This window comes from Octopus bimaculoides, chromosome 8 (genome assembly GCF_046866305.1).
Source record: "Octopus bimaculoides isolate indiv1 chromosome 8, ASM4686630v1, whole genome shotgun sequence".
Classification (NCBI taxonomy): domain Eukaryota; kingdom Metazoa; phylum Mollusca; class Cephalopoda; order Octopoda; family Octopodidae; genus Octopus; species Octopus bimaculoides.
This window is the reverse complement of record NC_142935.1, coordinates 99589212-99596036: the sequence shown is the minus strand read 5'-3', so window position 1 is coordinate 99596036 and position 6825 is coordinate 99589212. Positions and strand designations below refer to the sequence as shown.

The 6825-nt window shown below is 35.9% G+C and overlaps 1 long non-coding RNA gene across 2 annotated transcripts in view; it reads left to right on the top strand.

Moving 5' to 3' along the window:
- The first annotated feature begins 5055 nt into the window (after nucleotides 1-5055).
- The window catches only part of LOC128248533 (uncharacterized), a 17019-nt gene continuing 15249 nt past the window's right edge, over nucleotides 5056-6825 (top strand). The window contains exon 1 of one of the 2 annotated variants that reach the window (XR_016242961.1): nucleotides 5056-5196. This is a non-coding gene — a long non-coding RNA (uncharacterized LOC128248533). The remainder of the gene's footprint in view (nucleotides 5197-6825) is intronic. The other variant, XR_008264708.2, reaches the window with a different exon arrangement.

The following is a 6825-nucleotide window of genomic DNA, read 5'->3' as shown; positions in this document are numbered from 1 at the left end:
ACAGGAAACTTATGTTATTGAGGACAAGGATCAATATCAGACGACTTTATTGGAAAAGTAATTGTTTTTAAGTTGAAACTAAGACATTTTGGAGTGAAACTGAAAACTTTTATGGATTTTTTAAAAAAAAAGAGCTGATAAAATGCAGGAAAAAGAACATTAATTAATCATTTTAGAGTAACGATTAATTATAGTAAAGGAACTTTATCCTAACACGAAAATAGAAATTCTATCGAGTTAGAGTGAAGCAGAAATCATGAAGAACTATGGTGCAGTAAAAACGCTGAAAACTTCGAACAAATAAATTTGTGGAGTCAAAAACAAACTTTTCTAAAAGAAAAGAAACTGAAAGCCATTTTCTGTTATGCCTCGTTTGTTAGGAGTTTTGCAATGCGACCATTTATTCTCGATGGCTGTTTGGTTATTCACTTTTCCTTAAACTAATTTCTTTAGATTAGGTTCATAGCTGTGAATGTTAAAAATAGGTTTGGAAAAATATAAAGTTTATTCTTTTCTTACTGCGAATAAAAGTGAAGTGAAATGCTTTTAAATACACACAGTACAACGATCACGAAAAACGAACTTAAAAGCCAACTTAATAACGAAGTCCATTTCAAGTCAGACTTCTAATTGACTATGACCAGAATTTGTATTTTTTTCCACGAGGATATTGCGATATGAACGAAGTATAAAACTTAACTAAACTGCAGGCATAGGTTATTAGAAATTTAATTTCATTTTATACAGTCTATACACCAGTAATGTAATCGGGTTTAAAGAAATCTCGAGATGACAGGGAACAATATTCACCACACAGTATAATGGTTTCAGCCGACTGTGCAAAATTCCTTTCCATGTAAGATGCAACAATGTCATTTGTTTTACCGATTATAAAACCTTCCTTAAATGCTATCTTAGAATCATGTCTGCAGACTCTCAGAATGCTGTAAGACAACACTTAGTGTTGTTAACAGAACACTTGTTTCTTGATATAAATGTTTCAGCATTTTCTTTCAGTTTTCAATTTTAATCTCTTTCCCACTTCTGTCTTTTCCTCTTTCTGTCATTTACATTCGTGTGTGTGTGTGTGTGTGTGTGTGTGTGTGTGTGTGTGTGTGTGTGTGTGTGTGTGTGTGTGTGTGTGTGTGTGTGTGTGTGTGTGTGTGTGTGTGAGTGTGTGTGTGTGTGTGTGTGTGTGTGCACGCGCGCGTGCGTGCGTATGTATTGATATATACATACATGTGCATATATGTATAGGATATGTGCGTGTGTATACATATATATACATGTGTGCGCGCGTGTAATAGGTCATAAATATCTTTCTTCCTGTTCTTTAAATTTACCATTCTTTTCAAAAGAGAATGTGCACTGTACACGAAACTGAATCCAAGGCAGTATGAACGCTTGACAGAATCTGTTGAAGGCTATTCGCCACTTAATATATTTATGACAGTCTTAAAAGACAGAGCAATTGGTGCTGCAGCTGACTTTTCTGGTCATCCATATGTCTGCACAGGATAGATCATGGAAAAAATCGCTGTTGTTGAGAGATCGGTTTTGGGGTATATTTTCTATTTTAATTGTATTGAAGTGCAATACTTAAGTGGATCGTAACACTTGTCGCTTATATATGAATTTTTGCACAGGAATGTTAAAAGAGAGTGTAACTCGGAAAGCGTGTATCTCAATGGAAAGCCAGCAATACACACATGCTATCAATATGTTTCAGCATATATTTTTTTTGCACCACTAACACAGAAAAGCCTGTGCTGCACGGTAAGAGATTATTAAAACCTAATCTATGTTATTTTGGAAAAGCTATAATTTCTAATAATGTATGTTCAAAAGAAAATCTGCCCTCCATCTGCACAGTTGAACGTTTTACTTCGTATTTCGCGGTTTTATTCTTTACTGTTGCTAGCAACAAAGAGACGCTATATATGCATGAGAAAACACCTATAAGATGGAGATGCACAATTAAGGAAAACGTCACCTTTTCTAATATATTTTGTAAACAGCAAACAAGGAATAAGATTACATATCTTTGACTCACCAGAAGGACGGGAGTTTTCCTTACCTCTCATGGCACCGACTGGAGGTATCCCTGACCGATGAGAATATTTCATCCATCGATTAGGAAAGAGCTTTTTAAACAATATTCCAGGCTGGGTGAGAAAGCAAGCCAAGCTAGTGTGACACACAACTGCCTATTCAATAATACCACAATACATGGAATGATGCAAAACCAGGAAGGATATTGGCAATGATTCGTCGTTACCATGTAGCAATGTACGATCACGAGGAGAGCGCCAAAGAAACAACAAATGGTAGTAGAGGAGGATCTACAAAAACAAGCGAATCCAAACAATTCTTCAAGACTTCAGATTATTCCAGTTACTGTTCATTAAAGGATAGACAATCACTTTTTCTGCCTTTCATTTTCACCAGTCAGTGAAAAGAGTAAAAGAAAGAAAAGACCCCTCCCCTTCTAAAAAAAAATAAATAGATTGTACGCTAAAGGAAGTCGAGCAGACACCCCATCTCTGTCCCGAGACAACTTAAGCCACGAAGTCATTCGAAAGACCGGTTATACATCCTCTTCAAGATAGTGAAAGAAATAAATGGAGAAAAGAATTCTACGCTAATTGATGAGGAGGTGGAAATAGTTCGAAAGACACTTCATTCTTTTATCTTTTATTCAAAAGGTAAGGCAGAATCAATGGCCCTTCACAGGGCCTTCGAAACTGGTGAAAGAGATGGAGAGAGACGGTGGGGGGTATCCTCAAACCATACACACAAGAATCTGCATGAATATTTTCGTTTGTCTGTTTGCCTGCTGACGTGTCAGCGTGTGTCTGCAGACACAATCTTACCATCAATTTTCTAAATATGCTCTGGTCTGTCATTTCCTCTTCTAGATTCGATCTTGTCTACCGTTTACTTTCGTCCATTTTCATGTTTAAATATGTTGGATCCTATTTTCAACCGTGAGTCTTCTTTTTGATTGCCTCTGTAGCGTCTTTAAATCCATCTCAAAAATTTCATCTGGACAAACATCTAACACAAAAATATTTGAATAATCCTTCATCTCAAATGTTAATACCTATATACAATGAGTGCAGGGATGTTTTTTGTTTTATATGGGTTAGTCAATCATATTGCACTTTTAGAAAGCATAACTTGGAATATATTGTCTTTCGTAGGGCTATAAATCTAAGTTATGTTTGTTTACTTTACCAGTTCATATCTGCTTTCGTCTTTTCCTTCCTTTCGCACACATTTTTCGCATTATTTATTCGTTATCGCACGTGCATGTATTTTTTGTTCACAACATTTGTTTTGCTTTCTATAACCGTATTTTCTCCCTCCCCTCTCTCTCTCTCTCTCCCTCTCTCTCTCTCTTTCCCTCTCCACTTCTGACCGTCAATTCTGATGTGTCTTCCCACAAAATAGTTCATCTCTCTCTCTCACTTTCACTCTCTCGCTCCACTTCCTGTTTGATTCCACAATCTGGTCTTTCTCCTTCTACTGTCTTACTCTCCAGTTTTATTCCCCTCATCCCCACCTCTTTGCGCTACCAACCAAAAGACATTCTCCATATTTTTCTCAGCGATAAGTTTTCCACACTTTTGTCTCGTCTAAATCGTAAGGCTATTCACGTCTCTTGTTTGTCGCTTTTCACTCTAAACACTATTTGCATATTTTATTTGTTTCCTGTCTACGTCTTTTTCTATAATACTTATCCCTTGTAGCCTCTAGTCTTAGCTACTAAACACCGCAAAACATTTTTGGGTCACGTCAGTTAGGGTTCGAAATGTTTTTGACGTCTGAGAAAGGATCAGTTTTCTTTTGTTTAGCATTTGTTTTTTGTATATACTGCATTTTTGTCTATTTTACCTCTAATTGTTATTGTTTTTCCCTCATTTCTCTCTAAACTCTCGCCGAAAGACTTTTTCTCGACTTTCTTCTTTCCTTCTCAAGTTATGCTTTGTTTATTTTCCTAACACATATCTGGTTTCGTCCCTTTCTGCACACATTTTTCACATTATATATATACATACATGCATAAGTACATACACATATATACATTATATCATATATTATATATATTTCATATATATATATATATATATATATATATATATATATATATATATAAATGAAATATGATACATATATAGCATAATATTATACATGTGTGTGTGATATTTTCTGAAAGATATTTTTTTAATTATGCTTTCGAAAATTATAGTTCATAGAGCCAAATAAGCAACAAAAAAATATTGTCTCAAAAACTACAACCAATGAAAAAACAAATTAGACATAGAAGCTTAAAGAGTAATATTTACAATTTATGCGAGGGGAAAACGTAAAGAAGAACGGCGCTGGAAGTATCAATTCTGGTGTAGGAACAATACAAACAGCAACGAAGACAACATTTTTATTATTTACTTAATCCGTTTGTCTGTCCTTGTTTGTCCCCTCTGTGTTTAGCCCCTTGTAAGCAGTAAAGAAACAAAGGCAGTTGATTGGTAGAATTGTGGGAGTTAGGCAAAAATCCTGGTTTTATTTGTCCTGCTTATGCTCTGAGTTCAAATCTCACAGCAATCGAAGCTGTTTTAATTAAAGTATAAAAATGAATAAAGTACCAGTCAACTATTGGGGTTGATGTGATCGATTAATCCCCATTGTCGTCTTTCGGGCCTTTTGTCTAAAAAAGTAGACAGAAAAGTGAACATGTGTGTGTAGATGTGAACGCGTGAGTGCGTGTGTGTGTGTGTGTGTGTGTGTATCAATTACGAAGGGAAAACAAACGAAAGTCAGAGATAAAACAGGTATTTGTGTTCTGGCTGTGATAAAAATCTTTTAATAAGAAAAGAGATAAGTTCGTTTGCTCCTATAAGTGATTAGTCATGTTGAAAAGTGAAAATGTGCTCCTTCTGTCTGTTACACCAAAATACGTGCTCGGATGAAAGATTCGAGTAATTGAGGGGGGAAAAAGCCGTTCCAATGTAAAACTAAAATAAACTTCTAACATGGCGGCGCATTTCTAGAAGAGGTTTGACAACTCAATTACGTTGACCATGACTCAGTACCAGATATTTTGTTTTATCGCATCTCGACAAATGAAAAACAATCTTCCCCTCGACAAAAGTTGGACTCAGAATTTAAAGGAACGCAGCTAAAGATCGCAAGGTATTTTCTGTTATTTTTTTCTACAGCTTCCGCCTTGTCTCTGTCCTTTCTAATGGCCCCTGATTTAGGCACAAGGACAGCAATTTTAAGGGAAAGAGGTTAGTACTGGTACGTGACTGGTACTTTAACGATCTTGAAAAGAGTAAAGACAAAGTTAAACTCGGCGAGATTAGGACTCATAGTATGGACAATCCTGAACAAATTCCTCAAAGAATTTTTCGACTTATCGACGTGGATAAAAATAAAGTACCAGTCATGTACTGAGGACAATGTAATCGATTAACCTCCTTGCCTCAAAACTACTGACCTTTTGCCCTAAATTAAAAGCCTTTATTATTATTTTTTTTCTTTTCTAGGCACAATGCCCGAAATTTTGGGGGAAGAGTCCAGTTGATTAGCTCGATCCCCAGCACGCAACTGGTACTTAATTTATCGACTCCGAAAGGATGAAAGGCAAAGTCGACCTCGGCGGAATTTGAACTCTGAACGTAGCGGCAGACGAAAAAAGCCTTTATTATTCTGTTACACTAAGGGCGATGGATTATGAGAATTGTTAACGCGTCGTAAAAATGTCTTGTGGCATTTGTTATGGATCTTTATGTTCTGAGTTCAAATCTAACCGAGGTCAATTTTGCCCATCATTCTTTTGATATCGATAAAGTATTAGTAAAGTATTTCGTAGATTTAATCGACTAATCCCTTTCGACGAATCCCATTCGACTAATCCCTTTCCGTTTCTGACCTTGTGCCTACGTTAAAAACAATTATTTAATTACACTAATTTTCAATATTCGTTGCACGTTTTGAAGGCGGTGAGTAGGCAGAATGGTTAGCACGCCGGCGAAAATTGCTTAGCAGTATTTCGTCTGTTCAAATTCCGCCGATGCCCACTTTACATTTTTATCCTTTCGGGTCGATAAAATAGACTTAGCCCCTCCCCTGAACCAATATTAAAAGAACGCTAGCAGAGAGAATCGTCAGCACACCGGGGGAAAATGCTTAGCAGCATTTCGTCTGCGTTTACACTCGTTTCAGGTAAGTCTGGAATACGGATAAGTTTTTATCCACCCTAAATTGTGAATAGTTCGAATTGAAACTGGATATATTTTTACTGACCGAAGTTTCTTGCGCTTTTAAACAAAATGAATTCCACAGAAATATAAATAATTGTATCTTACATCTTATAAGAAACTAGTTTTAGTGAATGCTGTCGAATTGTAGGAGCAAATTCAATGGCGAGATGAATCAACTTTTTCACTTCACCTGCATCAATAAAGAAGGACTTGTGAAAAGCAGAAATGTTACAAGGTTTTCATTCTCTCTGTCTCATTGTGCATTCTGATTTCTGCTCTACAATATAAAAAAAGAACTTCTTTATTTACTCAAGATGTTGTTACATGCTATATCACGTTTATTTTCCGTGTATTTAATGTCAAGTCAGGCGAATAGAAATACATTCATCGTCAGACGTTGTTCTCGTGTGATGAAACACAACGTTGGACAAACGTTCTCATACATTTTCATTTTGTTGCTAATTTTTAAACAAAAAGAAAACCTTAAATCCAGGCAAATTTTTCTTTTTTCCTAATCGTTATCCTACATGCGTTAAATTACTTTATCCTCTTATTT